We start from the raw sequence: 9,721 nt of genomic DNA on the forward strand, positions 1-9,721 counted from the left end.
GGGAACTATTCCCTCTTTCTACGAAGAAGTATCTTCATGAGAACTAATCCCCTCTCCGCGAGGAAGTCCCTTCTCGGGAACTATTCCCTCTTTCTACGAGGAAGACCCTTCATGAGAACTAATTCCCTCTCCACGAGGAAGTCCTTTCTCGGGAACTATTCCCTCTTTCTAGTAGGAAGTCTCTTCATGAGAACTAATTCCCTCTCTGCGAGGAAGTCCCTTCTCGGGAACTATTCCCTCTTTCTACGAGGAAGTCTCTTCATGAGAACTAATTCCCTCTCTGCGAGGAAGTCCCTTCTCGGGAACTATTCTCTCTTTCTACGAGGAAGTCTCTTCATGAGAACTAATCCTCTCTCCACAGGGAAGTCCCTTCTCGGGAGTATTCCCTCTTTATACGAGGAAGTGTCTTCATGAGAACTAATTTTGTCTTTGTGAGGAAGTCTCTCCACGAGAACTAATTCCCTCTTTCTATGAGGAAGTTTCTCCGCGAGAAAGACCCTTCAAAGCAATTCTCGTTCTTCCCTCGAGGAAGCCTTCGCGTTGGGAGGTGCAGGGCAAGCCCCTTCGAGGTTGGCACCGGCGCTCCCCGATGTTAAGACCCGCCTCATGCGGGGTGCACCTGCAGCATGGCGACTTCACGTTGGACGGTCGTTCACATCGCTAGGTTGGGCACTGCTATCCGCTTCGGGCGACTCATGAGTACACCCTGGGAAGGTGCCTCAAACGACTACGCCTCTTCCGCGAGCTCCGAACCTCTGCAAGCCTCTCCGACAACTCGCGGCCACAGACAACACAAGAAAGCGTAGGAAGAAGTGAATACATGCAAGGAGGCGGCAGGTTCGTCACAAGCTAGAGTACCCACACTAGCACAGTATGAACAGTCGCGGAGATTACATACAAAGGATAGAAAGCAACCCCCCGGACTTCAAGGGCCGGCCGCGTCGAGGAGGAATGGGGAGTTGATGTCTACGCGTCCGTTGGTCCATAGCAGATGCGACATGCACTGCCGCCGAAGTTCTTGACGGTGAAATGGAAACTATCCTCCCCGTGGTGGTGCACTAGAAGGAACCCCTACTCAACCTTGTAGTGGGTGGACTACTTCCAGTCGCCAGCCACATATAGCTTCCTGTCGCTGTCACTGTTGCGGGTGGTCTCCACCCTCCAAGTCATCTAGCTTGGGCGTAGCCCGGGTCGTACCGGGAGAAGGCGGCGGCAAACATGAACTCATGGGCAGCGGGGAACCATGTTTGCCCGGACATCCAGGAAACCGTCATGGGTGGCTTCGCGTCAACGGTCGTCCCACCAGACGCACCAAAAGCAAGCTCCGTCGCTTGGATACCACTCCCCTCGCGGCCTCGCCCACCTCTAGGCGGGCGCCACCATACCGCGCCCCTTTCCCTCCACCGGCGGCGGTAAGGATGCAAGGCGCTCAAGGTAACCGCTACTAGGGCCAGCGCTGATGGTTGCGGAAGCCCCTCCAACGCCTCCCGGGCGCGACACCTCACCGCTAAGGCTTCTCCGGATGGTGTAAGCGACACCGTACGGGTTTTTTTTCTTTCTCCCGGTGACATAGGCATCCCCAATGGGCCTGCCGAAGATAGTACCCAGGGTTTACTGGAAGCCCATGACTCGAAGAATAAGAAGAATCGGAAGCCCAAGTTGTTATTAAGGAAAGCTAGAGTTGTATTAGGAGATGATGTTTGTAATCTTGCGGGATGAGTTAGAAACCTTCCCGGACTCTGTAACTTGTACAATACGAATCCCTCGGCTCCACCTCCTATATAAGGGGGAGTCGAGGGACAAAGAAAGCATCGAATCTACTGTCAACACAACCCTAGTTTTATATTCGTCGAGTACTTTTCGGCTGAAACCTTCGAGATCTACTTGCCCTCTACATCTAACTAAACCCTAGTCTACAATCCGTAGGCATTGACAAGTTAATACCTTGTCAATTGGCGCCGTCTGTGGGATTTAGAGGCGACAAGGAGCTGATCTCGATGGCACGTTCAAAATCATCGACTTCATCGGTGGCAAGCAACATCATGGATAGAGGTAAACAGATCGAAACTGGTCTAGTTGATTTTATACCTCACCCGCCCTCCCGTTTGGATGCATATGCGTATCTGGAGGAGCCCATGAAGATGACGTTTGGAAAGTTCCACTTCCGCGTCGAGAAAGAAGGAGCGTATCGTCTCGAAGTTCCGATCTCGTCGGGATTATCGGCGGTTGGTCCTGACTCCTCAAACTCAATATCATCCATCGAGTCAAGCAACGAGGAGATTTCGTCGCCATGCTTCATCGACAGCAGGGCAAGCGAGAAACTCGCCAAGATCTTCAGCGACATGTCCTTCGAGTCATCTGCGGACTCCTATATAAGCGATGATTCGAGCGACACCGATAGCTTCGACTTCATCGACAAATCCATCTCTATTGGGAAGGTCTTCACCAATCTCTATGATGGTGTCACCAAACCAAGCAAAGTGAAAACTCCAAAATATCACCAAGTTTATGCCATTGGAGAAGCAAGTCGCGATCAAGAGGAAACATCAGAGGCTTTCGACGATTTGGGAAACCCCTATGTCGATCCCTCAGATCTAAGGAGAGGTTTGGGCACTAAATATGTTGGGCCCACACCACGTGTCAGAGTTCAACTTCCACAAGCAGCATGGGATCGAGCTGCGAAAGCTTTGGATGGCTCTGAACCAATGGAGACAACTGCCACGGTAGAAGAACTGCAAGCATATCAATATAGGCTCGCCAGAGAAAGAAGGGAATTAGAAAAACAGACAGCTGCTCTTAATAGAAGAAAGGAAGCAGCTTCCGCGTCAAGCAGGCGAAGAGCGGAGTTAAGTCGACAGTCAGGAACTTCGGGAGATAGTTACAGAGAAGCTCGGAGGAGAGCAAGATCTCGGCTGCAAAATATACCGGAGGCTGAAAGAGAAACTTTAATCCAAAACCTCGACATGTCCTTTATGTCAATCGACACGAGGGGGAACATTATCCCAAAAACACCAGAAGCAGGGTACATGGCGACACAAGCTTACATCCTGGCGTCCAGACCACCTCCCGGAGATCCAAGAGAAGCATTGTATAACATGGCCATGGCAGGATGTGGCGCCATGGGAGCAGCGTTTGCAGCTACACCTCCCGAAGGAACTGCAAGGCAAAATAGTCCGAGACCTACCGCAGCAGTACAAGATCCACCGAGAGCGAGTGGAGCCAGAGACACGACGACTCAGGCCAGAGTGGATAGAGCGCGACAAGAAAGAAGGGAACGTCGGCATTCACCAGAACTTGCTGAAGAAGATATGTGTGGACTCCCGTGTTTTACACGACGGGTCCGAAAAACTAGAGTTCCATCAGGATTCAAGCTACCCGATAGTTTCAAGAAATTCGACGGCCTGCAAGATCCCGAGGATTGGCTAGTCGATTACCTTGAGACAGTGAAATTAATAGGCGGAACAAGAGCAACAGCCATGCAGAGCATTCAAATACATCTGAGCGGAGCCGCCAGATCGTGGATAAAGAAGCTTCCCCCAGGCTCCATCGACAGCTGGGAAAGTTTCGAGGATGTGTTCATCAAGAATTTCCGGTCAACCTGCAAGAAACCTGCGACACTAGAGGAACTGAGGTCATGTCGACAAAAGCATGATGAATCAATGAGGAAATACATCCAAAGGTGGAACATCATCAAAAACTCGGCAGAAAATATATCCGACGAAAGAGCGATAGATGCGTTTGTAGCAGGAGTTCGACGAGGAGATTTCGTGGAAGACTTGGGAAGGACAAACCCAAGGACAGTATCAGCATTAATGGAAATAGCAAACAGATGGGCAGATGGTGAAGATGCAGTACATAACAAACGACATAGGTCCCCAGAGGAGGACCGCAGTCGAAATTTTCAAAATAGACGCCGATTTCCTCGACAATTCTCAAATTACGACGCACCCGGCCAAATATCGGCTGGTTTTCGAGGAAACAATGGAGGAAACAATAGAGATGATTACCAAAGAAGTAATGTTCAGCAAGGCGATAATAGAGATAACAGACAAAATAGCGGATCAAGGTTCCAGAGATCTTTCATGACTCCCGAAGATATGATGAACGGGCCATGCCAGATGCATTTTTATCTCGACAGCAATGGGAAAAGGCAATCAGGACATCTACAGAAAGACTGCCGCAATTTCCAAGCAATGCTACGGGTCGCAGGGATGGCTAATGCTCACGCAGCAAATAGAAACCCCCAAGGGCCCAGGAGTGAAATCCACTTGCCACCTCCCCCTGCGATTACGGACTAAAATCGACATCAGCTCAGAATAGCGGCAGCACCACAACCACCTCCATATGTTGATCCGATAAATAATGGTGCGGTCTCGATGATTCAAAAAGCTAGGCCATCTAATAGGGCTCAGAAGGTAATCTCGCGGCAAGTGTTTATGGCAGAAAAGATGCCTCCACCAACGGTTGAGTACCTAAATTGGTCAGGGCAAGACATTGGCTTCACAATAGCGGATCACCCGCAGCAAGTTCCTCGACCAGGGCAATCAGCACTTATCTTACCAGCAGTAATTGCAGGATTCGACGTATCTCGAGTATTTATATATGGATGCAGCAGCCTAAACCTCATGTACGCAGATACACTAAGGAAGATGAACATCTCCTTAGCAAATTTGAAACCAACCGACACACGTTTCCACGGCATCACACCAGTGAAGCCAAGTTACCCATTGGGGAGGATCAATCTCGACGTCCAGTTTGCGACCCGAGAAAATTACAGGATAGAAAGGTTGAAATTTGAAGTTGTCGATTTCCCGTCGCAGTATCACGCTTTGTTGGGACGCCCAGCGTATGCCAGGTTTATGGCGGTGCCACACTACACATACCTGCTTTGGAGGTTGCCTGGGCCCAAGGGGCCAATCACAGTCAAAGGAAGCTTCACGTTAGCCGATAAATGTGACAAGGATTTTCATCGAATATCAGAAACTTTCGGGATGCAAGCGGAGTATGCAGCGTCAAGGCTCTTGACTGATTATGATGTGCTGCCAGATGTAGGGAGACCCAACAAGGAGTCAACTTTCAATACCGCAAAAGATTCTAAGGAAGTGCAGATTCACCCGATAGATCCGAAGAAAACGACGTCCATCGCAACAAACATGGACCTCACATAGGAAAGCGCGCTCGTCGAGTTCCTCCGTGAGCACTGGAAAATCTTCGCATGGTGTCCAGCTGACATGCCAGGAGTACCCAGGGAACTTGCCGAGCACCACCTAAACTTGGATCCAATAGCGCGACCAATCAAACAACCTTTGCGATGTTTTTCGGAACCAAACCGCAAAGCCATGCTGTCAGAAATTGATCGACTCAGAGAAGCTGGTTTCATTAAAGAGATATATACAGAGGCCACCTGGGTAGCTAACCCAGTGATGGTGCCGAAGAAACATACGAAAGTCCTTCGCATGTGCGTCGACTTTACGTGCCTCAATAAACATTGTCCAAAGGATCACTTTCCCCTCCCAAGGATCGATCAAACCATCGACTCCACGGCAGGATGTGAACGTCTTTCCTTCTTGGACGCATATTCTGGTTACAACCAGATCAGATTAAAAGAAGATGACGAAGCCAAGACAGCGTTCATCACACCGTATGGCGTATTTTGTTACAGAACAATGCCTTTCAGGTTGAAAAACGCGGGAGCAACATATCAACGGATGATGCAGAAGTGCTTAGCAACACAGATTGGGAAAAATGTACAAGTGTACATCGACGACGTCGTCATCACATCAAAAAAGGGGGCAACATTAATCGAGGACTTGAAGGAAACTTTTGACAACCTCGACAAATTTTGTCTCAAGTTGAACCCGACGAAATGTTCTTTTGGCGTCCCTGCAGGAGAACTTCTCGGGTTCCTAGTTTCATCGAGAGGGATTGAAGCAAATCCCGAAAAAATACAAGCTATCGTAACAATGAGGAAGCCAACAAAGTTGAAGGAAATACAGCAGTTAACTGGGCGAGTCGCAGCTTTAAGCAGATTCGTCGCCAGGCTGGGAGAAAAGGCGCTACCGTTCTATGCCTTAATCAAACAAGGAGAGAAGTTCCAGTGGAACGAAGAGGCAGATAGGGCCTTCGAGGACCTCAAACGGAAAATTTCAGCACCACCAATTTTAGTGGCGCCAAAAGAGAAGGAACCACTCCTGTTATATATTGCGGCTACACCTCAGGTGGTCAGCACGGCGCTAGTTGTCGAAAGAGAAGAAGAAGGAAAACTCCATGGAGTGCAGAGGCCAGTATATTTCATTAGTGAAGTATTATCGCCTTCGAAACAGAGATACCCGTGATGGCGTGTAACTCACACGTTCGTTGGGAACCCCAAGAGGAAGGTATGATGCGCACAGCAGCAAGTTTTCCCTCAGAAAGAAGCCAAGGTTTATCGAACCAGGAGGAGCCAAGAAGCACGTTGAAGGTTGATGGCGGCGGGATGTAGTGCGGCGCAACACCAGGGATTCCGGCGCCAACGTGGAACCTGCACAACACAACCAAAGTACTTTGCCCCAACGAAACAGTGAGGTTGTCAATCTCACCGGCTTGCTGTAACAAAGGATTAACCGTATTGTGTGGAAGATGATTGTTTGCGAAAACAAAGAGAACAAAGATTGCAAAGAGATTGTATTTCAGTATAGAGAATTGGACCGGGGTCCACAGTTCACTAGAGGTGTCTCTCCCATAAGATAAACAGCATGTTGGGTGAACAAATTACAGTTGGGCAATTGACAAATAAAGAGGGCATGACCATGCACATACATATTATGATGAGTATAGTGAGATTTAATTGGGCATTACGACAAAGTACATAGACCGCCATCCAGCATGCATCTATGCCTAAAAAGTCCACCTTCAGGTTATCATCCGAACCCCCTCCAGTATTAAGTTGCAAAGCAACAGACAATTGCATTAAGTATGGTGCGTAATGTAATCAACAACTACATCCTTAGACATAGCTTCAATGTTTTATCCCTAGTGGCAACAGCACAACACAACCTTAGAACTTTCTCACATCGTCCTGTGTGTCAATGCAGGCATGAACCCACTATCGAGCATAAATACTCCCTCTTGGAGTTACAAGCATCTACTTGGCCAGAGCATCTACTAGTAACGGAGAGCATGCAAGATCATAAACAACACATAGACATAACTTTGATAATCAACATAACAAGTATTCTCTATTCATCGGATCCCAACAAACGCAACATATAGAATTACAGATAGATGATCTTGATCATGTTAGGCAGCTCACAAGATCCGACAATGAAGCACAATGGGGAGAAGACAACCATCTAGCTACTGCTATGGACCCATAGTCCAGGGGTAGACTACTCACACATCACTCCGGAGGCGACCATGGCGGCGTAGAGTCCTCCGGAGATGATTCCCCTCTCCGGCAGGGTGCCGGAGGCGATCTCCGGATCCCCCGAGATGGGATCGGCGGCGGCGGCGTCTCCGGGAAGGTTTTCCGTATCGTGGCTCTCGGTGCATCGGGGGTTTCGCAACGGAGGCTTTAAGTAGGCGGAAGGGCAGGTCAGGAGGCGGCACGAGGGCCCCACACCACAGGGCCGCGCGGCCAAGGGGGGGCCGCGCCGCCCTAGGGTGTGGCCCCCTCGTGGCCGCACTTCGTCTCCTCTTCGGACTTCTGGAAGCTTCGTGGCAAAATAGGACCCTGGGCGTTGATTTCGTCCAATTCCGAGAATATTTCCTTACTAGGATTTCTGAAACCAAAAACAGCAGAAAACAACAACTGGCACTTCGGCATCTTGTTAATAGGTTAGTTCCAGAAAATGCACGAATATGACATAAAGTGTGCATAAAACATGTAGATAACATCAATAATGTGGCATGGAACATAAGAAATTATCGATACGTCGGAGACGTATCAGCATCCCCAAGCTTAGTTCTGCTCGTCCCGAGCAGGTAAAACGATAACACAGATAATTTCTGGAGTGACATGCCATCATAACCTTGATCATACTATTTGTAAAGCATATGTAGTGAATGCAGCAATCAAAACAATGTATATGACATGAGTAAACAAGTGAATCATAAAGCAAAGACTTTTCATGAATAGCACTTCAAGACAAGCATCAATAAGTCTTGCATAAGAGTTAACTCATAAAGCAATAATTCATAGTAAAAGCATTGAAGCAACACAAAGGAAGATTAAGTTTCAGCGGTTGCTTTCAACTTGTAACATGTATATCTCATGGATATTGTCAACATAGAGTAATATAATAAGTGCAATAAGCAAATATGTAGGAATCAATGCACAGTTCACACAAGTGTTTGCTTCTTGAGATGGAGAGAAATAGGTGAACTGACTCAACATTGAAAGTAAAAGAATGGTCCTCCATAGAGGAAAAGCATCGATTGCTATATTTGTGCTAGAGCTTTGATTTTGAAAACATGAAACAATTTTGTCAACGGTAGTAATAAAGCATATGTATCATGTAAATTATATCTTATAAGTTGCAAGCCTCATGCATAGTGTACTAATAGTGCCCGCACCTTGTCCTAATTAGCTTGGACTACCGGATCATCGCAATGCACATGTTTTAACCAAGTGTCACAAAGGGGTACCTCTATGCCGCCTGTACAAAGGTCTAAGGAGAAAGCTCGCATTGGATTTCTCGCTATTGATTATTCTCAACTTAGACATCCATACCGGGACAACATAGACAACAGATAATGGACTCCTCTTTTATGCATAAGCATGTAACAACAATTAATAATTTTCTCATATGAGATTGAGGATATTTGTCCAAAACTGAAACTTCCACCATGGATCATGGCTTTAGTTAGCGGCCCAATGTTCTTCTCTAACAATATGCATGCTTGAGAACCAACCTGAGGTTGGGTGGTTAGGAGGGTGGTTGTACCCCCAGCCCACCAGAGTTCAAACCCCAGGTTTGACATCTGTGTGTCTCATAAAGGCGGAATATTCATTCAGTGGGAGGCGACGTTCCCGTTGACAGCGAGGCGCCTGTGGTGACTTCGTCAATTTCAAGATCCAATCCGCCGGCTCAGTCTTCCGGAGGTGCTCATAGGGGTAGGGGTGTGCGTGTGTGCGTTCATAGGGGTGAGTGTATGCGCGTGTATGTGAGCATCTGCGTTTGTACTGTGTTTCTCAAAAAACAATATGCATGCTTAACCATAAGGTGGTAGATCTCTCTTACTTCAGACAAGACGAACATGCATAGCAACTCACATGAAATTCAACAAAGAATAGTTGATGGCGTCCCCAGTGAACATGGTTATCGCACAACAAGCAACTTAATAAGAGATAAAGTGCATAATTACATATTCAATACCACAATAGTTTTTAAGCTATTTGTCCCATGAGCTATATATTGCAAAGGTGAATGATGGAATTTTAAAGGTAGCACTCAAGCAATTTACTTTGGAATGGCGGAAAATACCATGTAGTAGGTAGGTATGGTGGACACAAATGGCATAGTGGTTGGCTCAAGTATTTTGGATGCATGAGAAGTATTCCCTCTCGATACAAGGTTTAGGCTAGCAAGGCTTATTTGAAACAAACACAAGGATGAACCGGTGCAGCAAAACTCACATAAAAGACATATTGTAAACATTATAAGACTCTACACCGTCTTCCTTGTTGTTCAAACTCAATACTAGAAATTATCTAGACCTTAGAGAAACCAAATATGCAAAC

Source organism: Lolium perenne, chromosome 2 (assembly GCF_019359855.2).
Source record: "Lolium perenne isolate Kyuss_39 chromosome 2, Kyuss_2.0, whole genome shotgun sequence".
Taxonomy (NCBI): Eukaryota; Viridiplantae; Streptophyta; class Magnoliopsida; order Poales; family Poaceae; genus Lolium; species Lolium perenne.